Below are 24,761 nucleotides of genomic sequence, written 5' to 3'. Positions count from 1 at the left end.
GAAGAAGAAGAGGAACTGGCTGCGTCGGCTTTTCAGCTGTACCAGTCCACAGACAGACTGATTTACACAACTGTGGAAAAAATAAATAAATACAAAAAAAATAAATAAATTGGAAAATATAGATGTGTCATTATTTCATATAGATTTCAAATAACATACCATTTGATGTCAACATGTTTTAGTTGCATTTGCAGTGCTCGTGCTGTTATATTCTTATGATTCTGTTCATTTTATGAGTGTATCCTTCAGCCTTGCTTCACATATTTACTGCTGCTTGATCAGCTTTAGTCCTGCTAGCATCAGCACAGGTAGAAACAGATCACACATCAGAGAATCGGCCGTGCATCTAAATGCAAATGGAAACTAAAAATGAAAACATAGATAACTGAGCTGAACTTCATAGATCTGAAAGTTGACCAATGCATACATAGTGCTAAAAATCAGGTATCGGGAAAACACATTATTTTATATTATGCTGATGTCAGGGCTCTGAGTGCGGGCAGGTGGAAATGTGGATCCAAATGCAGGACTCCGAGACGAAATGTAACTAAAACCACAGCTTTTATTGCTGGCATGAAACAAAAACAGAAACCAAACCATGAAACCAAGCAGGAACACACAGGCAGGGTCTGAGGGTACGACGCGACACCAAGCGTGGGAAAACACAGGGCTTAAATACACAGGGTAGTAATGAGGGAATGGGCCACAGAAGGGAGACACAGCTGGGGGAGCTGAACTTCATAGATCTGAAAGTTGACCAATGCATACATAGTGACAACACATTATTTTATATTATGCTGAAGTCAGTTTTTATCCAATTTTATAACTATATCATATAATAAAGTCTGTTTTGAAGTTTACTATGGTAACAATTCATCTTTTTAGGCTTTTCAGAAACACTGTAACTTCATAGGTATGAACCAACAAACCATTTTTCATCATGACAATAAAAAATAAATCTAAAGGAGATAAACATCACAACTGTTCAACCAAGCATTAAGTCCATTTTGAAACAAAGAACGATGTACACTCAGCCAATCACATGGCAGCAACTCAATGCAGTGTAAAAGGTGAGATGTAAAATAAAACAATTAAAAATATTAATTAATCTTAATCAATCTTAAAATATGAAGCAATCTTCTAACTCCCCTTTACATACAAAGCTGTGGCCAACCTTACAAACCATTTTGAATTTTTTCCAGCCGAGGCGTTCAAAATAACCAAACTGCTAATAGTCACGGTTTAATTTGGGCAGCTGCCTGCCTAATATAATGTAAAATCATCACAATATTTTACACAAAGAGAGTAAATGTATCCTTGTACTCAGCTAAGACAGCTGGGCTGCTGTGGCTTGTGTTTATGTTCACAGTGACATCTGATTTAAAAGCAGACTGTCATGGTTGCGGCTGTGTGCAGGCAGGATGAGGACCCAAACGCAAGCTCACGGAGGCAGGAATGAACTCAAAACACAGCTTTATTGCTGGAGAGAGAAACCATACAACCTAAACGAGGAAACTATAACGTAATACACAGAGAAACACACGGCCATGAATGAGGGAGAACGCGACACAGAACTGAGGGAGACGCAGACATAAATACACAGAGGGTTAACGAGGGAAGTGGGAGCACACGGGGAACACAGGTGACACTGATAATCATAACAAGACACGGCAGGAGTGAACGCAACACTGACGGGAGACTGTCAAAGTAAAACAGGAAGTACACGGAGGTTCAGAGAGGAGGAGAGACAGCACGGGGAGAGCACGGACATAACGGGCTGGGAAAACATGGAATAAAACTCAAGGAGGGGAAACGAGGGCTCACAGATAAACAGAGGGGCACACAGGAGGTAATCAAATAAGGAACATCTTAACAGAAACCATGGCATAAATAAAGAACAACACACAAAACATACGAAAACTAAGAATGCTGGGCCAACATGGCCCAGGATCATGACAGACAGCAAAAGACACTGAGCAGCATATCAGTCAGCATGGGAAAAATGCCATAGATTTAAGGAACCAGGCTAAAATAATTGGTTTCTAGTGGGTTCTATTGTAAGTGCTCTATATTTCAGCATGACATACTGTATGCATCCTACACTGAGAACCCTTGAAGCTGATCATCAGGGTATGCTGTGTACTTCTTACACAGAAGATAAAATAACATGCAAAGATTTTAGATGGTTGTGGTTGGTCCTTACACACAGATGTAAGGTCAAAAAAAAAAATCACCCACAATGGATCGTTCACAGACGCTGGTCCAGTGGAACCCACTTCCACAAAGGCTGCACCTGCTCTGGCAGAACAGGAAGCATCAACTACATAGTAGCTATTTTCATAATTAAGACATCAACTATAGGTGTTCCCAAAATGTGCCATGTTGTCTGCACACCTGACAGTTCAATAAGTCCTGTGTTGATTACAGATGGTGGTTGTTTCCAGAAACAGCACTTGCATAAAACAAGTACAGAGCACTTTATGAGCCAACCTGCTTCTTTAATGAGCATTTAGGTTGTTTGTATTCAGTGTTCACAGATAATATGCTCATTAAAAGGGGGGATCCACTATGTCCTTCTTCACAATCCTGTCTGCCAACTTTAAGAAGAAATCAGAGTGACGCAGAAGCTTTAAAACAGTGTTCAGAATAATCAGTGATGCTTTTATCTGAACTGATGACAGATAAAGATGAACGTGAGTGTGGCAGAAGAGTAAGTTCTCCCTCTTTCTTGGAAGTATACAAAAGTCTGTTGTTTCTAAAAAGTTCATAAACAAACAACAAGTTCTTACAGAATGAGACGTGAAGCCTGGAGACGAGCAGTTCAGACACGCTGTTATTAAATTCTACCTGAGCAGGTTATAGTTCACCTCAGTTACGGAAGAACAAATAACACTTGGCTCTGGGAGCTTCAGTTTTTATACACTGTCGTAGCACCACCCTAAGCCATCATTTGCATCAACACCTACATCACTAGCCCAGCAGTTCTAAGAAACTTCTCTGTTTGTGGTTCAGAACCTAATGTGACACCAATGAGCACAACAGCATGCAGCTGCAGGTTGTTGTTCATACCTGGCTTTACAATAAAGAGCCATGTTTGCAGGCAGCTGTTTGAAGTTTTGTGTAAAATATCATTTTTATAGAAATAAACCAAATGTGTCTAAATATATTAAGTAAACAATCAGAATAAGAACATTTTGAAATAAAATCCAAAAACTGCATCTGGCTTAGTTTTTGTTGAATAAATAATGACTCTGTGTAATATGTCATGTGTTGTATATGTAAGTTGTATTTGTACAATGAAGCCAGGCTTTCTTTGTGTTAGCTGCCTGACAAAACCTAAAACTCTAGTCAGAGATTGCAGGTGTCACAACAGACATGATCAGCTTTCTCTGTCGATCCTATCTTTCTGTTTCACACTCTGTGCACTCATAGAAATAAATCTTTAAAAAAACAATCACATGACTCTTCTTCCACACAACATGATCCCTGAGTGCCGCCTGCTCCAACCAGACATGTTATCACAGCGACGATGCTGATAATTAAAATCTACAAAGAACGTGATAAACATTATTAAAATGCAGCACTGTTAAAGCAACGTGATTAATGCTGCATTAAAATGAGCCTTTAGCACATAGAGATGATTCAACAGTTTCATTTGACTTCATTGTTTCTAAGGCAGATGCTACACCAGTGAAGGTGCACTTAGTTTTCACACACTGCTTCTGCATTGTGTCTTAGTTTTAGTGGATTAAATAATGACACAGTGTTTGTTTGTTTTTCTTTAGTAACAAATGACCTCAGACCAGCTTATAATATTTTATAAACAAATAAGCATAAATGCATAAACTCAGCCTGGAATCACATGGGATAAACATGGGATGTGCATTTTTTTATTTGTTTTGTGTTACTGAGTCTTGCAAGAATGCCAACCTTACCAGCAGCAGCTTGGTTTTTTTGTTTGTTGTTTTTTTAATTGAATGAGTGCTGAAAGTTGAGCAACAGCTGTGACAGCGAGAGAAGATGGAGCCAATCAGAAACAACTGTGAAAATGTACAATATGCAAGCTAAGAAAGCAAAGTGTAGCAATGTTGCCATCATTTTTGTTGTTGTGGGATTTTTTTCAACATTCACTGAAAATCACTTCTCTCATATTTCCTCTTTATTATTTTCATCACTGTTTAAGAAACGTAACAAAGTCTTATAAAGCATCTAAACCAGCATCATGAAGTGATGTTTAAAGATGGCAGCAAGCTTACAGCATCTCTCAACTCAAGAGCAACATTCAAAGTGCACAGGCTGAAGGAAAGTATTGATTTTATCACATGCAATTACAATACGCCTTTTCATCTGTATCTGGATGTACAATGGGTATCGTTGTTTGTCCCAGCAGTTTACAATACAGAATGTGCACGTCTGTGGGGCTTTTATAAAGATTTCTATTTGCATTGATACAATTGCTTGGATCACAAATTGTTCTAACTTGATTAAAGTCACCAATGATAAAGGTATTCTTGCGCTTACAGTTACCATTATTATCTCTGTTTGCTATCAGATCATCACATCCCCCTTGTGGGATCATGTTGATGATATGCTGGTTTTCTGAACACGTCCGTTAGTCATGCAGAGCACAGTGCCAGAGAGCGCCACCAGCAGGAACATGGAAGTCTTCATTGTATTTCTATATCGAAAAAGTAAACAGAGTGAATATATAAATCAGTATTATTTCATTTCATTTATTAACTTGTTTATTTTTGTTTCCTAAATGTTAATCGTGCTTAACTATTAAAGTAAAAATACAGATAGATAGGAAACTCTCTGAAAAGTCAAACTGTTTTCAGTGAGTTTATATATTTGCCAGAGGAAAGGTCAGGATCTGCATATCTGACCACTTTGAATCAATTTATATCTAAACAGAAATCAGTAAAAGTTCAAATCAGTTTATCAATATCCTCACTTATGAGGATATTGATATCCGTATAACTGGAGTTATTATAGATTTTCATACATGACATTTGTGAAAAAGGCGAGGGTGTCAGGGTCCCTGTGTCTACCCGGTCGCCTCAGTGTGACTACATGTGTTTTTTTGTTTTGATTTTGTCCCCGCTCTCTCCCTCCCTCCTTCTCTCACTGCCTGGGCGGAGCTCATCTGTGGGCTCCTGCCCTTGGCCCACGCACCTGGTCACACCTGTGGCTCATCACCCAACAGTGTTCCAGTCCCCTTATAAGATGGCAGCCCTGTATTTCTCGTCGCTGGACCGTTGCCGACTCTCGTCAGTGTTAACCCCAGCTCAGTTCGTTCTCGTGTTTCCCTAGCGATCTTCTTACAGTAACCTTTTGCATCTCTGTGAATAGATTTCCCTGGACCTGCCCCTGTGTTACCTGAGCGATCAAGTGTGTGAGGATTGGAGCGAGCTTTTGTGTTTCTTGTGGAGTGTGAAGAGGAGCGTGGAGCGTGGATGGAGTGAGGACTTTGGAGCGTGTGTGGACTGCAAGTGTCTTTCCCCCCTCCTGTTCGTGTGTGGATTCCCGGAACCCGTCTTTTCCCCACTGTGTAAATAGATCACCTGGTGCTTCTGTAAATAAAAAACCTTTATTGTTCCCTACTCAGAGCCTACGCGTGAGTCCGTTCAGTCCCGTTGTGACAGAGGGTAAGGACGTAAATCGACTGGTAAAGAGGGACTGGTGAAGAGTCTGCAGCCGCAGCACCGATCCATCTGTCCATCTCCTGTTCCCTTCTCTGATCACTCGTGAACAAGACTGCGAGTTTTATAACTTAATAAAAGCAGTAATTTGTTTGCCAGAGGGCCCCTTCCACGTCACACCCTGTTCTTTCCTTCTTGTCTTATATGAAAATTCACTTTGTGGAGCTTTTTGGGAAATTGTTAAACTTCAGGAAGATTCTGAACATGCCCCATCGTTTAGCCAGCTCTTTGGAGCTGAGCAGGTTCAGGCCTGTTGTTGTAAGTTTTATAAAACTATCTCATTTAAACGGATAATCCAGCTGAAGCGTCAGACAGCCGTCAGACAGTGAAACACTGCCATCTGCTGGACGCGAATAACAAAGACGCTGCTTTGACGGGTGAGGGAGTTTCAACAAGTCTGCAACGACTCAAGCATCAAACTACAGAACTATTCTAGCGGACATGGTGCTCTAATGACTGCTTCATTAACGCAGCTCAGAAAGGATCAAACATATCAATAAATCATAAAACACAAAACGTCTCTTATTGCCCGGGGCTCAGGAAGTGAGTGTGTTCCTTATAGCCCAACACGTTCTCACTCCCAACTCGTCAAACGTGTGACGCATGGTCAGGCTCCCTCTGCTTCACTTATGGACCATATGGACCACCAGGTAAGACCATTTAAACGGACAGCATTTATAGAATGACTATTAAAAGTCTGCGAGTGTCAGTAATGTTAATGTGGTTATGTTAGTAATACACCGAGTGCTAATATAACAGCTTTAAGATGCATTTGTAGATGTTATTACGTGTTTTACCGTCTTTATGGTGCTAGCTTAAAGTTACGGTGTAAACGTTAGCTTATATTGGAGGAAAGCTGTTACTGTTTAAACGATGTTAGCACAGAAATATTAGCTTCTGTCATGACTGATGAAGTTACTAGTTAATAAAGTTTCCAGTAAAGTGTTTAATCGCAGCCACAGACTGACAGCAAATATCTCGATTAGCTTCAGTGCATCTGTAATAAATATGTGCAAGTTTCAGTGCTTCGTTTAAACTGTATGATACTTATACTGACCCAGGGTCAGTGTAAAATACAATCCCAGCTGTGTGAACAAAGCCTGGCTGCTTTAATCCTGCATGACAAACCTCAGGATGCAGGTTATTATTACTCTTTCCTGCTGGCACACCTGTCACACCTGAGAGTCAGCTAGAAACTCACAGTGACGTGGACATCATGCAAAGACTGCCAGACTCTGTAATACTGCAAATGATCAGTGACTCAGGTTATCACTAAACTTTAAACGGCACCTCTGTGTCTCTGTGTGCTGAACATCTAGGATTGAGTCAGGCTGCATTGACTGTGGGACTTTAATGTGTTAAAAGCAGGTTGAAGACGGCTCAGAAACATTTGAAGATTAAAATTTAGCATTATGGCTGCTGGTGGTTTGTAAAGCCTCTACTCAGCTGTATTTTTGTTACTAATTTATGTTTGTTGTTGTTTAACACAGATTTCAGAAGAGCAAATATGCTTAATAGTTTAACTAGATTTCATTTGTCAGTGTGGGACTGCTGAGTCACCTGAAGAACTCATTTCATTCATTCTCCACATGATGTTCATTTACAGAAATGTTTCACAGGAACTGATTTCTCCCAAAGGGTGAACTAGTGTGTTTCCATAGATTACCTCTGTATGAATGTACTTCTTAAATGAAGGCAAGTGTTTGTCCTTTTTTGTTCCTCAGGTACAGTACGTGATATCAAGGGCAGGCGGTCATCACTGGGGGTAGACAAGAAGCAGACGTACTTCCAAGAGGGAGCTGCAGTGAGGTCAGAGGTCAGAATCTGAAACAGCTCAGGTTTATATTTTAGAGGTTATAAAAAATCAAAATGTATTATTTAAAGAACCCTTTAAATAATAGTCATAATTATGATTATTATAAGAAATATCAAACATTTAAGTGGATTTTCTGTTACACATATCGTGTTAGCCCTGCAATAAACTGGCAGCCTGTCTTTGTCCTGTATCAGCTGGGATAGGCTTCATCCTCCTGCAACCCTGAATTGGATACATTGTATTCCAATTATGTAATCTGATCATTTACAAACTCAAGGTATCTAATCAAAATGTAAGTGATGCCGCCCTTGACAGACAGGGAGATTTTATTCCTCAAAGACCATCATCCAGTCGAAGTACTAGTTGCCACGTGGTCAGTGTTCTCACAACCATTGATTTTATCTCACAACTTGTTTTCACCAAAGAATTTCAGTAAGTAAATATTCTTCAATCTCTTTTTCCCCCCAGTGTCTGCAGATCAGCATCAGTGTCCACGTGAAGAACCTAGTTATGTTGCCAGTGTCAACCCAACAAAAGGTACTTTACCTTCTTGTATATATTGTGATTCCTTTACTTTTATATTTGTTGTTATAGTTGAGTTAGGCAGGGCTTTTGTGCAGTCCTAAGAAACATACTGCCTAGAGTGTTTTTCACTTTGTGGAAGAGTTTCTTTATTTTTTTTCTGTTAGTGTGTGGAACTGAGGTGCTTCGTCAGGAGCTCCTTCAGTTGTTGGAGGATGGAGAAGAGGACGCAGCCATGACTTGTGAGACGTTGTCTGAGTCAGCTGCTACTCACTGGGCGATCAGAAACATGGTGTCCTTGCTAAAGTGGAAAGAGGCCAGGCCTTGTCTTATAGACAATATGTTAGCTACTCTGGATCCACAGTCACACCGTGTGTGTCAGTGTGGCAAACAAGTAGTTGTGAGGTGTCTGGACTGCCTGCCTCTTCCATTCCTTTGTGCTGACTGTGATATTGCAGTTCACACACGCTTTGTCCTGCACAGCAGAGAGGCAGTAACAGGAGGGTTTTTGCAGCCTTCATCAGAGTTTCACAATCCAATATGTACGGTTTTTAAGTCTTATGCATTTATTGCTATGTACTATGAGTGTGTGCTGTTATTGTATATTTATTGTGTATCATTTAATTTCCAATTCTTTTTATATATATTGTGTGTTTTTAATGTTAGTTCGGCTGTTGCCTGTGCAAAGACCAGACTGTGTGTGACTGCCCAGCAGGTAACGTTGAGGTTTCACCCGGTGCAATTGTGGCTCTTGTAACCATAAATGGTAAGTTGCTCTTTTGTCACACAGTACATACACAATAGATGTGTTTGCAGGTTTTAGTGCAAATTGTACATTGCTACATTGTTTTGAATTACCCTCGGCCCGCAGTATATGTGGGCACCTGTCAAAGGTCATTTGGATTTACCAGACCGCTTTGAAAACAACATGGGAAAAAATGAATGTCTTTGTTGAGCCATGACTGGATTTCTCCTTATCCTTCCTAAAGGCCGTTATAACCTTGCACTGCCAGTGGTGAGCTGCACCAGCTGTGGCCTAATGTGGTCCCCCTCAGTTAAGGACTTCCAGGGTGGTGGATATTGGCCTGGCACCTTAAATTTCTGCACCCTGTTTTCAATGGATGTCTTTCAGTCTTTCTATGACATTAAGAAGCTGCAGCAGGGATGTCACTTAAGGCCTTTGTCAAAGTGCTGGATGAACGAACAGCCCATTTTGGAAGGGTGAGTTTCTAAATTTGTCAAGTTTAAGGAAATTGTGCAAATCAATGTTTATGATGACTGTCCGTGAATATTCTGTTGTTTGTCCTCTACTTAAAAGACTGGCCGAATATCAGCTGATGCCTTCAGTAAAAGTTTCTTGGAGTGGAGTGCTGTAAAGTGTGAGGTGGACAGGATGTGCAAGGAGCCATGCTTTAGCTGCCCTGCCTGCACTCCAGACATGCTCGCCGTCTCAGTTGATGGAAACTGCAAGCTTTATCGCTTTCAATCAAATGCAAGGTACGTTATGCATTGTGTACATAAATCAAATATGGATTTGTACAAAAATTGTATTTTGATGTTTCTTTTCAAACAACTGTCACCGTGTTCGTTCAGCACTTCAGAGCAGGGGAACTTTGAAGGTGTCTTCATTGAGAAAGATGAGGAAGTTGCTGAGTTTGTGAAATACATCCAGAGACACACAAATGATGTAAGATACACATATATATCAGTGCTGTCAGCGTTAATCTTGTTAAAATGACGTTAACGCCATAACCATATACTCATACGTGTGTGTGTGTGGATACATATTTGGATGGGTGGATATTTATTTTGTTTTTCTCTTGGTGTTGTCGTAATACTATTTACTTGACTTTATCTTAATGTGTACTTCATTTTGAGTAGCTCACACTTGGATGTGCGAGGTATACTGCAGCTTGTAGTCTTGGATACGTTTAAGACATTTTGTTATAAGGTTGAATGAATTCAGCAGTCATGTATTGTGACCTCCTTTCTATAGATCAAATGGGGAGGTGCGTTTCAGGATGGGGACGGTTCTACAGTTGGAGAAGAGGTGGAGCAAGTAAACAGTTTCCTGTCTAGGGCGGCCATCACAACGAAGTACATGTCTAAAGCAGGTGTGTGTCTGTGTGTGAGATTCCACTCAGTCTCCTGCTCATTCATTCTTATTTGTATACTAACTGAAATGCAGGGCGAACAGACATGCTGAGCCTCCTGGCTTTGGGCTGGAACAAAAGGAAAGTGGAACAACTGGGCCGCACTTTGAGCCAGAGATATCTAAAGGTCATTTTTTCAACACCCATTTTAATGTGTGTGGTAATGGGGGGGAAACACCAGTACTCTAAAAATGTCCATATGAATGACATTTATTAATGTATTCTTAGATCATAAGGATCCTTAGAGAACAAGTGGAGAGCCTGAATGCGAGCAGAAATGAGCTGGGTGTGGATGACGACACACTGCAGCAGTGGGCTGAAGGTGAGTCTCAATATAATGCACTCGTGTATAACAACAGGACCCACCATGGCCTCATTAAAGAACTTAGAGTTAAGATCTTTCTGACAGTGTCAACAAACAATGAAAAATAAGCTTGTAAAAGCAGAATTGATGGCAGAGTTGTTGCGTTTGATCAAATTGGATTGGACCTGGGTTGAAGTGATGTCGTACTAGTTGGTTTTATAAAGCTGAACACCAACATACTTGTTATCTCATGATAATGCAGCACATGAAGGCTCCAGATGTCTTATAATGAATATCATCAAGTCAGTGATTACAGAGTCCACTGTAGTTTGGTGACTGTTACTCATCCTGTGTTCTGATTAATATTCCTCTCACTTAGAAACGGATCAAACTGATGGCAGCCTTGGAGCGTTGCAGGCACGAGTAGAGGAGCTTGTCGTCATCATCAGAGTGCGAACACAAAGTCTTTACAGACAAAATGGTGTCACAGTTTCTTTGAAACGGACCGTTTGATGCTCAGTTTGTACAGCTTGTACAGCTACTTTGTAAACAGAATAAAATCAGATCCAGGTTTGTTTAAGCTGGATGTGATTTGTTCTAGCAAACGAATTGATGAGTGTAGATTAAAATGTAAATATATGCATTATGTGAAGGTGTTCCTTTTTATGATTATTTACAGATAGCAACAAGAGGCGACACAGAATTCGCAAGGTCATCTTAGATGAGAAGAAACGCTTGGCGGCTGCTGTTGACGACTACAACAAGGAAACAAGCAACAAAGCAAATCGTATCCAGTGATGCCCTCATGCAGAGCGACGTTTGGCCCTGGCAGAGCACAAGTGAACGTAAGCTCTTGATTTCTAAATATCCTTTTTAAACAAACTCCCAGTATCTGAGCAGCAGTTGAATGTTTTGTTCTTGAATCATAATATGCTGCTATGTTTTCCCATCTGATGTTGTTAAACTGCAGCTGCTGCTGACCTCCGGACAAAGAGAAAGGTCTTTGAGAAGGTGATGGCTGTGAGGCGCCTGAGAGAGGAGGAGATGATCCTTTGCAGGGAGATGCAGCATCACTGGACAGTGTTGCAAATGCGATCTGTGGTGTTGGGGACAATCTCCTCAGACTGTAAGCACATCTTTTATTTATTTATACATTTGGTGATGAATTGATTGAAAATAATAGCAGATGCTAAAGTCTTACTGGATCTTTTACCTATATTTGGGTTGCTAGCTAACACTGCCTTCTCCCTTAAAAAAAGTTTAATTACATGATCCTAACTCCTTGTGTTTATGAGGTGAGTTTTTTTGTCTGTTTGTTTGTTTTACTTATATTTAATAGTTTTGTTGTTTTTACAGCCTCCCTTGTTGGCATGTCGGAGGATGCACAGAAAGGACTCCATAGCCTGGTTTAAAAACAAAGTGAACTGAAAGCTGAAACGCTCAAAGTAAAGGACGTGTACAAGAGAATCCTCAGCCACCAACCACTCCTGGAAATGGACTCAGAGGAGGAGGAGGACGTTTCAGACGATGAGAGTGATTTGAGCACTTCTGATGAAGACTGATTGTGTCATCATTGATGTTATGTTTGCTAGAATAAAAAGTTAATCACATCTGTTTAATGTGATTTTTATAATGTCTGTTTTAGAAATTGCTTATCAACAGACATTTTACATGTTGAGAAGAAAAATGTAATTCCCTTGGTGCAGTTGTTTACCCTGAATCATTCTTTCCCATCTAATTTAATGACTCGTGTACATGTTCAGATACAATAACATAATTGAATTCATGGGATGCTTTCTGGGCTGCTCAAATTACCACAAAATGTAAAAGCACCAGGCAGCACACTCACAAGGACATGTTTTGTTCAGTGTTTTGTTGAAGAAATCAACAAGTACAACTGAGATGTTTGCTGTAGTGGTGTGTTTGTTAAGAAGCATGCCAGCACACTGGTGAACTGACAGTCCCAGAATGCACCCGAGCCAGTGACTCGCCCCAGAACAAATGACATTAATTATCTAGAAAGACAACCGTGATCAAAGACTAGTAGGAAACAAAAGATAAGGAAAGGTACTGTGGGGTAGGAAAGAAAGGCCAGAGCTGTGCAAAATGACCTCCAGCAGGCCACAAATATGCACGTCTGCTCAAACGGTCAGATACTGACTCCATGAGGGTGGTATGAGGGCTCGACGTCCACAGGTGGGGGTTGTGCTTACAGCCCAACACCGTGCAGGATGTTTGGCATTTGCCAGAGAACACCAAGCTTGGCAACTTTGCCACTGGCGCCCTGTGCTCTTCACAGATGAAAGCAGGTTCACACTGAGCACGTGTGACAGAGTCTGGAGACGCCGTGGAGAACCTTCTGCTGCCTGAGTTGGCAGATGCTCTAGTCCTGGAGTCTGGGAGGAGATCCATCAGGAGACCATCTGCCACTTCATCAGGAGCATGCCCAGGTGTTGTAGTGAGGTCATACAGGCATGTGGAGGCCACACAGACTACAGAGCCTCATTTTGACGTGTTTGAAGGACATTACATCAAACCAGATGAATGATTCTGTATTGCACTGATCAAGGAACCAACCCAATAGGAGCTAAAGGCATCCTCTTCACATTACTTAACATAGTGAGTTTATACTATGTTTAATGTGCATTTTCTTCATCAGTCTAGAACATAACATGTTAGCGCTCCCTGGTTCTTTTTGGAGACAGATCCTGAGACAGCAGGCAGCTTTGGAGAACTCATGCCAGCTGTGGTCATTAAGGAATCCTTTGATTTAATATTGATTTCATGACAACTATCCTCAGGCACATATTCCTGGATATATACAATGACACGAGTAGACACTAACCCCCAGCAGTCTGGTGCTATGACAGCATAACTAAGGGCTGACCTGAACCAGCCCCAACTATAAGCTCTATAAAGAAGTGAAGTCTTATGCCAACTCTTAAAAGTGTTGACCATGTCCACCTCCAAAACTCATAATGGACTTTGGAGGTGGACAGCTATCAAGCTCCTCACAGAGGAGCAGCTTGACAGCTAACAGCTCCCAATTTACTTTAGTCCAAATACATGAATTCAAATTGAGGTGATAACTATTTATCAACAGTATGAATGTCTGTTCCCGTCCAACAAAGTTGTTACTACATACCATGTTGAGCAAGGCTTCCACTTGACTTTAACTTCTTCTTTTTCCTGAAAAACATGATATAAACAAACAATTAATTCAGAAAGACATGCAGGTTGCATACAAAAAGGAGCCTACAAACATTTGTGTACTGTTGAATGGCTCAATATATTATACAGTTAGTTTACAAAAATATAAGAACCACTACAATGCTTGTACTGCCAGCATCGAGTGCATGTCAGCAAAGCAACACTGCTTACATTGTGGCTCACAAGCTCCACTCCTTTTCATCAAAACCAAAATTTTATCTACATTCTGTTTTTTACACTTTAAATCCCAGTTAGGTTAAATATTACCAGTAGCTTTTCAGATAAAACAGTAATAAAGTCCTAATGGTTTCATAAATCTTCATATTTTTTTTCATATAAGCATCGGGGACAAGGCTGTCTTGCAACTGTTGAGGTCACTAGTGTGCGCCCTATTTCTTCCAGGATCACTCTTCATTTGTAGGTTTTAGTGGACTCCTACTACTGTGAAGTGGTTTTCATGGGACAGGGGCTTGTATTCCAAGATCTGGGAGATTGTAGAAATGAGCAGTGATGCCCTTCTTGCCATCTTTCCAGAAATATCAGTGATCTGGAAGCTGTTAGGCTGACTTACAGCAGCAGCACTTTCTGCACCTGCAGAAACTCCAGGACACATTTACTAACAGTGTTTGTTGCTGTGTGTGCTGCAGCTGCAGCTTTGAATTTTTTTTGAGAGCTAATATTTTGGCTATGGTGTCTTGTTATGAAATGTACAAGAGTAAGAGTGTTAGCATGTGTGTCAAAGCTACGTTTGACTGGGAAACTCAAAGCTCAATAACCTGTATCAACAACAATTCACTGCAGCCTGTGTAATATTTGATGCATCATAATTTATTCCAGTCTATCTTGCAAATACATGTTTGCGTTGCAATGTCATGCACAACACACACAACTATTAGAGCCTTAAGATCAAACCTGCGTCATTCTTTTGGTCCACTGCAGTGTAGCAGTCAAACAAGGAGAAGTGAAGTGGCCCCAAATGGCCAGGATAGAGATCAGAGGGTTAATGCGTAAAATGCATAAAAATATTATTGATTACAGGATAATACATTAATGTTAATATCAACAATAAGCTTTTTACTCTGAAGTTACAAGTATAAACAATGCTGTTACATTTACACTTAAATTTTTTACTATAAGTATGGAAACAAGTGAACAGCATTTTATAATAAGTTTAACTGGAATTCTGTACACTGAAAAACAAACAACAGATAAAAAACACAAACAAACAGCCAGTGCCTTCATCTGTCCATTAAATGTCAAACATCGCTTTGACCTGTAGTCTCTGCTCGTCAGCACATGCTTTTAAAAAGAGCTCCATGTCCTCTGCAAACTGAAAAACAAAGAGGAAGAAGTCCCTCTACACAAAAACACTGTGGATGACAGGCCAGGCAAACATCTATTGACCTGTTTGAATGCCTCCTCATCATGTGAGCCTTGAAGTTTTTTTGTAAGAAGACTAAGACCACAGTGAGGACGTTTCATTTTCATGGACTTTCCACAAGCCCCAGTTTCATTTAGCACAGAGGGTGGAGCACATGAATGTTCTACCCAAGATTCAGGAAATGGTTTAGATGCTGGAGACGAGACATGGAGAGGGAGACGAGGCTCCACGGAGAGTTCAGTGGGGAGCAGTCCTGAATGCTGACATGACAATAATTGCCTTGCCATATCCCCACGCTGTATGACTGTCATGTTACAGAAGGGCAGTGAAAGTGCACCGGCACATCATTTTGTCTGTAAGAGAGAAAAAAAGAAAAAACATGTAATTTAAATGTAGTTGTATAGAATGCAGTCAGTTTATCTAACAATCAGATTGTACATATTAACAAAAATATCCAAGCCGTCCTCAATAATGAAAGCAAAATGGTGTGGATCACAAGAGCTGTCAGGAAATGTGGTGAACAGGAAAAATATTTAATGAAAACACTTTTTTCTCTCGCTGATGAATGAACTGAACTGTACAATGTGAAAAATAACTTTTAAGTCAACAAAGACCTGCAGAGGTGCTGAAAAGAAGTGCATATTTATGACTTTAACTATGAGGTATATTTAATACCAACATACCTTTGAAAGGCAAAGCACTTTGAATGTGTCCATTTATATGCTGCTCAATCTTTGCCCTGACAGCAGGGCTGAAAGTGGGGCACAGAGGGCAGTGAAACAGCCAACACGTGGTGCATTCCTGCAATTCTGGCCTGGAGGCAGAACTCCAATTTGATATTTGCATCTAAAACAGAGAGAAAAACAGATAAACACCATATACACATTTAAGTTCAGGTTTTAGCAGAAATAACACGTTACAGTTAGCATGTAAGAGATTTGGGAGAAAATTCTTTACAAAAACATAATTTACAAGAAACTTTTATTTGTGACATACGTATCTATTGACATATAAAAGACAACTGAACAAAGGCTAACTAACATCTTGGCAATAAAACAGAATAAATAGAGAATATTAGTATTTATACATATATAAAACTCTCTGTGACGACCTTTACAATGTTTTTGCAGGTGGAATGAGAGATATGAATAAAGTGCAATATGCAGTAAATGGAACAATGTGCATTGATGTTACAGATCGTGAAAAGTAGTGAAGTGAATTTGTTCATAACAAGCAAAAATCAAATACGTTTGAAACTGACCACTAAATGCTAACCAGAGGTGTCAAAAGTGCACATTCTTACTAAAGTTTAGATGCCTCGGGGGTCTGACCGTTGTTGTAGCGCTAACAAAGTGCCAACGTAATCAGTGTAAGCAAACTAGATGATTCCTACAATTATATAATTATTAACGGCAAATTTAGACATGAAAGACTCTGTAACAACCTTTACGATCCACTTGCAAGGTTTCCACAGTCGATGGCTGTATCCCAATTCAGGGTCTGCAGCCTTAAAGTTCGCAGCCTCAACGGTCCATGAACTCTGAACATCTGAACTCTGAAGCATGAACTCTGTGTCAAAGATTCAAGCTGCAGTTATTTATATTTCCTATCACCTTAAATCTTCACTCAAAGACACTCAAGTATCTGTGACAGTGTGTATATAGATGTATCATATATAAGAGAGAAATATTGTTATTTTAATATGTTGGCTTTACTAAATGTGGCTCAGTGCTTACATATATGTGTAAAAAGCAAATGTACGAGCTGTGATAACTGTGTCTGATAGAATGAAGAGTAGACTGATAAATGAAATATTCCTTTATTGGCTGAGAAAATCAGACCATGTCATAACTGCTTTAAGTCATACAGAATAGACATCAGAGCCTTAAACAGGCTGACTTCTGCTAAATGGGTCAAACTGGGCAGAAAGTCTACAAACACATAACATCCTTATAGAATATGATGTAACACTATAGATCAACTTAGCTCAGAATATATAAAGCATATAAACAATCACAGCAATATGATGCAACAAACACAGCAGTGCTACTGATCCAAAACACTCAAAGCTTCATAGAACTGAAACAAACATTTATTTTTAGCTCCATTCTGCTGCTGATACAGACTTTAGGTTTCTGAACATTAAACTTGTTGCTGCCTTTCATAGTGTGTAACTTGAAGGCCCTGAGTACTTTCTCCCACACTGGAAACACTGGGAGGATAACATTATTTGAACATTACCTAATAAGACTGCTTCAGGACAGACAGTTATGTTAAACTTTCCTAGCAGTCCTTCACAAACAGGGAACAGTCTGTCTATTCTCTCCATCTGTCAGCTGCTGCTGGCTCTTCCTCCTCCTCTTCCTCACACACTGTTGAGTTTGTCCTGGTGGATCATCAGGGCTGCAAAGCCTCACAGATGATGTGCAGCAGTGGGTCCCTCAGTCTGTCCTCACTCTGGACACTTGCAGTCGTCACACATGGAAATCAAATGTGTGATAAGCTGCAGGATTCAAACACAAGTGTGACTTATAAACACATGTTCATACTTTTATTCCACAATCAGAGAGAAAGAAACAGAGAGAGAGTGCATGTCATGGTCCTGCGACCATGACTCAGTGACTTTATGTTTATGTACTTATTGTTATTACTTTCATTATTATTCATGGCTGTTTTGGGATGGTTTGTGTTTGGGATTTTAGACACTGGGTTCTGGGTTTGTGCTCCCTCTGTTGGTCCCTGGTGTTAGTGTTCCCCTGTCTCGTCAGGTTAATCAGGTCCAGCTGTTTCCCCCATCTGTGTGTGATTTCCCAGTGTCTCTTTGTGTATTTATAGCGTGTGATTTCCTCTGCTCCTCGTCGCGTCGTCTGTGTTCCTACCTGTGTTCCTACCTGTGTTCCTACCTGGTGTAATCCTCTGCGTGTTCTCCCTGCTGTTCTCCCTTCATGTTCAGGTTTGCCACTCCTCTGTGTAGTTTATCCCAGTTTAGTTTCGTCCTTAGTTCTGTTTGTCATCTCCACTTTGTGTTTGTTATTAACAATAAATCACCCTCACATCTGAATAAGTGCTGCATTTTGGGTCCTCCTTCCACTCTCCACACGGCCGCTGCCCCGGACCGTGACAGTACGACGCGACCACCAAATGGACCCAGCAGCGCTTAATCCGTCCAGGGAGCTACGAGAGACTCTCATCGATGCCACACAGGAGCTCATCGACCTGTGGCTGGAAAGCCCGGGTGGCACGTCCCAGCGCGCTGTAGAGAGGCGGCTACAGCGTCTGGTGACCGGTCTCCCATGGCTTCTGGGCTCGCTATGTCCGTGGGAGCGGGAGTTTCTCCTTTTAGACCTTGGACTTCACCCTCCGTCTGCATTCCCTTTCGAGCAGCCCGATGCGGTGAGTGAGCGGGACGCTTTGGTTTCCCCAGTTTCCGGGACTTTGTTTTCTGGGGCTATTCAGAGCGGGATGGGAGACTGTATGGATCGCTTACCCACCTTCGTGGTAACGGACCCTTCGCAAGTGGGCGTGTACAGACCCTCTGTGAAACCGAGAGACTGTTTCTCTGCCGCTCCTTCTGAGCCAGGACTCTATCACCATTCTCCGGCTCAGTTCTGTGTCCAGCCACAAGCTTCCCAGTCAGTAGCTCAGCCGTTAGCCTCCCTGGGGGCGCAATTGCCTGTTCTGCCGCCGCTCCAGTTAGCCACTCAGCCGCCACCATCACCGCTAGCATCGCTACAACCCACGGTTCCGGTAATAGCTGAATCACAATTTTCACACTGTTTTTCCACCGCCGTTTCTGAGCAGGGAGACAAACTGTTACATTACGGACCTGTTCCTCAACAGCTGGCAACATTAGTGACTGTTACTCACTCCGGGGCTTCCCCAGAGGCGGGGTTACTACCCTCAGCTTACTCTGGACCCCTGGTGGCCAAGATGCCAGCTGTGAACTGCACCGGGCTGTCGCTGCCTGAGCAGGGTCAGTGCTCTGCGCAGCTGCAGCCCTCCTTATGTGTGCCAGAGGCCCACGTGCCTACTGGTTTTGTTTCAAATGTGCCAGAGGCCCACGTGCCTACTGGTTTTGTTTCACATGTGCCAGAGGCCCGCGTGCCTACTGGTCTTGTTTCGTGTGTGCCGGGGGCTGCGGTGCCCACTGGTTCTGCGGCTGTTTTCGCTGGGGGGCCCGAGGAGCCCGTCCAGCCTCCTGCTTCACTAGCTGGGGGGCCCAAGGAGCCCGTCCAGCCTCCTGCTTCGCCTGCTGGGGGGCCCAAGGAGCCCGTCCAGCCTCCTGCTTCGCCTGCTGGGGGGCCCGAGGAGCTCGTCCAGCCTCATGCCACACTGACTGCCACGTCGGCTGGGGGGCCCGAGGAGCCCGTCCGGCCTCCTGCTTCTTCGGCTGGGGGGCCCGAGGAGCTCGTCCAGCCTCATGCCACACCTGCTGCCACGTCGGCTGGGGGGCCCGAGGATCCCGTCCGGCCACCTGTGGCTGCTTCTCCACCTGCGGCTGCTTCTCCACCTGTGGCTGCAGCGCCGCCTCCTGCAGTACCATCACCTGCAGCACTACCACCTGCTACTGCCACGCCTCAGCCTGAAGCTTCAGCCTCGCCTGGTTCTGGTCCAGCTTCATCCTCACCTGGCCCAGCTTCAGCTTCAGCGTCTGCTTCGCCTAGCCCAGCTTCAGCTACAGCTTCATCCACGCCTGGCCTGGCTTCATCCACGCCTGGCCCGACTTCATCCACGCCTGATTCTGGTCCAGCTTCATCCTCACCTGGCCCAGCTTCAGCTACAGTGTCAGCTTCGCCTGGCCCAGCTTCAGCTGCAGCTTCTTCATCGCCTGGCCCGGTTTCATCCTCGCCTGGCCCGGTTTCATCCTCGCCTGGCCCGGTTTCATCTTCATCTTCGTCTGGTCCATCATCAGCATCATCAGCATCGTCTGGTCCATCATCAGCATCGTCTGGTCCATCATCAGCATCGCCTGGTCCATCATCAGGTCCATCATCAGCATCGCCGCCTGGTCCAGCCTCCGTGTCTGCATCCTCGCCTGGTCCAGCCTCCGTGTCTGCATCCTCGTCTGGTCCAGCCTTCGTGTCTGCATCATCGTCTCCGCCTGCTGCGGTCCCGGCTTCCGTGCCCTCAGCCTCGCCTGGCCCAGCCTCGTTTGGGTCTGGAGCTAAACGGCCGTTTTCTGGACCGCTGGCTAGGCTACTGGCCGAGCGCCGTCGCCTGACTGGCCGCCGTTGCCTTCCGCACGGCCGGCCCCCGGACCGCCATCGCCTGAGTGGCCGCCGTTGCCTTCCGCACGGCCGGCCCCCGGACCGCCATCGCCTGTGTGGCCGCCGCTGCCTTCCGCACGGCCGGCCTCCTGAACTCTTTACGCGCCGCCGTTGCCTTCCGCACGGCCGGCCTCCTGAACTCTTTACGCGCCGCCGTTGCCTTCCGCACGGCCGGCCTCCTGAACTCTTTACGCGCCGCCGCTGCCTTCTTCGTGGACGGCCTCCTGAACTGTGCTTTGGACTCTGCTCCCCTGTGGGTTTTGTGTTCATCTTTGTTTTGGGACTCTGGGGCCTCCGTCCGTGGTCGTGGTCCGGTCCCTCCGTCCTGGGCCCCCTGCCGCCCGCCCGGATCTGGTGGTGTGTTTCTGTGGCTGTCGGGGGCCAGCCCTTGAGGGGGGGGTACTGTCATGGTCCTGCGACCATGACTCAGTGACTTTATGTTTATGTACTTATTGTTATTACTTTCATTATTATTCATGGCTGTTTTGGGATGGTTTGTGTTTGGGATTTTAGACACTGGGTTCTGGGTTTGTGCTCCCTCTGTTGGTCCCTGGTGTTAGTGTTCCCCTGTCTCGTCAGGTTAATCAGGTCCAGCTGTTTCCCCCATCTGTGTGTGATTTCCCAGTGTCTCTTTGTGTATTTATAGCGTGTGATTTCCTCTGCTCCTCGTCGCGTCGTCTGTGTTCCTACCTGTGTTCCTACCTGTGTTCCTACCTGTGTTCCTACCTGTGTTCCTACCTGTGTTCCTACCTGGTGTAATCCTCTGCGTGTTCTCCCTGCTGTTCTCCCTTCATGTTCAGGTTTGCCACTCCTCTGTGTAGTTTATCCCAGTTTAGTTTCATCCTTAGTTCTGTTTGTCATCTCCACTTTGTGTTTGTTATTAACAATAAATCACCCTCACATCTGAATAAGTGCTGCATTTTGGGTCCTCCTTCCACTCTCCACACGGCCGCTGCCCCGGACCGTGACAGTGCAGGACCATAGCTGGACTCGCCATCGGGCATACCGGGCATTTGCCCGGTGGGCCGCTGGCGATTTTTTGCTTTTATGGGCCGATCGATTTTTTTTTTTTCTTTTGGAAGGGTATAAATAATGAAAGGTGTTGGATTGGCCAATTGGTCATGATCGACTCTGGGCTGGACCAATTACAGCCGAGGAGGGCGGATGCACCCTCCCCCTTGTTTAGCAATCTTATAAATGAACTAAGGAAAATGGAGAACAAAAAAAGGAAAGAAGGTGCAGAAAAAATTAGGGCCAAAAAGAAACAAGCCCTTCAGGCAGACGCTGCCAAATGTGCAAAAATAACTGAATTGTTTGGCGGTAGCTGTGGCATAGCTTCCACAAATTTAGCAACATCAGCAAGTGGTGGAGGCCAGCAGGTGGATAAGGGAAAGGGGAGGCAAGAGGAGGAGAGACCCGAGGCCGCCACCGGTCATAGTGGCAGAGGAACTGAACTTCAGGTAAGAAGTTATGACCTGCTGTCTATCTGTGTCAGATATAAACCAAGTTTAGTTGTAGTTTGTTTTCGTTGTGCTGACTTTTTACAGTCGCTTAGAATAACTGGTACTAGCTAGCATGACGGAGTTTATATACTGCTGGGCGGGTGCTATGAAGTTACTGATAGTAAATTTTATTTTATGCTTAAGGTTAGTTTCTCAAACTCCTCAAAATCTTAACAAATTGTGCCAATCCTTACATGTTGCACCAGGCTGATTTATCATCTAAAGTGGAGAAGTCTGTGACAGAGGAGACAGAAGAGCAGCAGAGAGAGATGGAGCAAGAGAGAGAAATAAAAGAGCAGGAGATGGAGATGGAGAGATGACTTTATGTCATCCATGAGGGATGCATTTGACATATGTTTCACATATTATAGCCCAACAAGTTACTTATAGCAATTTAAATACGAGCAATCACTTTTTGGCAGACAATCACTTTTTGGCACAACACCGGCTATTTTTTGTGTTTCTTTTTATCGCTCTGTAGCTGAGTTCAATTGAAAGCCTGCATGCGCTAGTACCTCTTTGCGGTTTTTACCCCTGAATGACGTCACATTTTTGGTGGGCCGGTCTCTAGTCAAAATGCCCGGGCCGATTTTTTGTCCCAGTTCAGCCCTGTGCAGGACAGACAGACAGGTGACAGTCTCAGGTGTACACACTGTTACACAACAGCACCAGAGAAGGAGGATTTAGTGTTTGTGTTATTACGAGTGCTAAACAAGAAGAGTTCCCAGATGGTGCAGTGGACACATGTGTGACTCCTGTGATTAAAGCATCTTTCTTTCAGCTTAACGAGTGAACCGTCAGCTCGTTCAAACACACGTTAAAGTCCGTTTGGCTCGACACCACCGAACAGAGGCAGCAATATAACATAGCTAACATTAACAGTGCAGTGAATCCTGCTTGTGCCGTGATATTCAGGACTGCAAACCGAGCAGCATCACTGACTTTCAGCTTGTTGTGTTTGTGGATAAATGACTGACTTTAATTATCCACAAAATCATCACATTCTCTGTAGGATTAAGGTCGACTATTGAACAGCGTATATTTTAAAGTAAAGGCTTTAAAACCAAGTAAACGCTGAAAGTACAAACATCACTAATGTCACATAACTTTGCCAACATGTGGCCAACAGGAATGTTTTAATGTTCTTCATTATTAAACATCTGCACATAAATAAGTGACATAATATTCAGTACTTACTTCTGAAAGTTTACTCTTCAGCCGCCCCTCTTCCGCCGTTTTCTTTCGGCAACATTATCCACACCCACCGCCGCGCCGTTCTCTCAGAACTGAAGAAACTTCTTGGATAAAATGTCTTCAAGAAATTTAAAGCAGTTCAGACGCTTTTCTTTCCCAGCTCCTCAGACTGTCCACCCTGTTAGCTTCGTTAAGCAGCCATGAAGAGTAGAAGGCCAAGTATGAGTTTCAAACAATAAACACATTTATTTTTAAACCCTGCAAATAAACAACATTAACATCAAAAGTTTTACATTTCCTAAATGTATCCCACAATCTGAATATAACACCCACTTCCCCACGTTTGATCCGCTGTGTTAAATATGATTAAGAACAGAATGCAATCATTTGCAAATCCTATAAACTAGTATTTTAAACAAAGTGAGAAAATGAAACATTTAAAGAAAAATATTAGCCCATTTTGAATTTGATGGCAGCATCCTCTCTCCAAAAACTAAAGGCTTTACGATGTTTAGTGCTGGACCATGTTGGTTAATGTGTAAACTCAACAGTTTCCATTTTGATTAACCTGACCAACATCTAACATAGAACACCTTTGAAGTGGACCTCGCAGCCTGTGGATAACTTCAAACACGTCGAGGTCTTCAGAGGCTGAACTTTGACCCAGCATCACAAGGAGCGCCATAAACACTTGTTACAGTTATTAGAAGGAAGCCAGCCTTTAGACATCCCCACAATGACATCGTGACCAAGGGTCTGTTGCATGATTTTTAACATGGCTACAATGTGTCGTCTGCTGAGTCATCGTTTAATACAACAACGTACTGAAAGAGAGCATTCAGCATCTGACTGAGCTGGACTAACCTTCCCTTTCAAAAGTGAAAACTGCAACATAAAACTGGAATACAACCAACTTCTAATGAAATGTAACATTTTATAACATGAACACAGATTCCAGGTGAGCTGTGTCCTCCAGGACTGGATTTACCAGAACAGGTATGAGGACGGTGCCTGACGGGCATGTACGAGCTGGAGTGGATCCCAGCAGACACAGGGTGAGGAGACAGACAACCGTTCACGCTCACACTTATTCACCAGTTAACCTAACCCCACTACCTGAATGTCTGTGAACTGTGGGAGGAAGCCAGAGTCCCCTGAGAGGACCCACACAAACACGGGGAGAACATCCAACCTCCACAGAGACTCTCTCTGCACTAAAAGCACAAAATAAAAATCACACCGTCATGTAATTTAAGAAACTGGTCTTAAAGACAGTTAATCTAATGTGTCCACATGGAGCCCGTGTTAAGGTCCGTACTGGGCTTCAGAACATCAAGTGAACAACGTCAGATGGGACCTGGGTGCGTTGTCTCCTGATAGAAAGTGCTGAGGATCAGAAGGACTCAGGGACAACACGATATCTGTCCAGCAGAGGGCGGCATTATTCCAAACGGCTCCATCCTAGAAACATGATGTGGAACAGCTGACCTGTAGATCTGCTCAAGAACAATCGTCACAGTCTGATCACAGTCAGTCCCACGTCTGCCATGTTCTCAGCTTCCTTTAGTACAGGTAGCTTTAATGATCATTTCAAGTGTGGTTGTTTCATGGAAACAGAGAGCAGACTGCAACATCCGTGGCAGCCGCCTCTAACACTCTGATGGACGTGTGGACAGCAATGCTGCCTGGAACAGTACCGATGTTTCAGGG

General features: G+C 43.2%; 1 long non-coding RNA gene and 1 pseudogene across 3 annotated transcripts; both read left to right on the top strand.

The window, feature by feature from the left end:
* The first annotated feature begins 6,192 nt into the window (after positions 1-6,192).
* LOC147336465 (uncharacterized) lies at positions 6,193-12,097 on the top strand. 3 transcript variants are annotated; one of them, XR_015128280.1, is made up of 4 exons: positions 6,193-6,352; positions 7,427-8,582; positions 8,707-10,320; positions 10,422-12,097. It is a non-coding gene; the product is annotated as an uncharacterized LOC147336465 (long non-coding RNA). The 3 variants fall into 3 exon arrangements; XR_015128279.1 differs by having other exon boundaries at positions 6,196-6,352; positions 7,427-8,806; positions 9,030-10,320; XR_015128278.1 differs by having other exon boundaries at positions 6,195-6,352; positions 7,427-10,320.
* A 6,132-nt stretch (positions 12,098-18,229) lies between these two features.
* Positions 18,230-20,309, top strand: LOC147336464 (uncharacterized; annotated as a pseudogene).
* The last annotated feature ends 4,452 nt before the right edge of the window (positions 20,310-24,761 follow it).

The sequence above is a fragment of the Aulonocara sp. 'chitande type north' Nkhata Bay genome, linkage group LG3 (assembly GCF_057382095.1).
Source record: "Aulonocara sp. 'chitande type north' Nkhata Bay isolate Kocher_YH1m ecotype deep benthic linkage group LG3, A_spYH_male_GT1.1, whole genome shotgun sequence".
Taxonomy (NCBI): Eukaryota; Metazoa; Chordata; class Actinopteri; order Cichliformes; family Cichlidae; genus Aulonocara; species Aulonocara sp. 'chitande type north' Nkhata Bay.
Note: the sequence above shows the minus strand (reverse complement) of the source record. Positions and strands in the feature narration are given on the sequence as shown.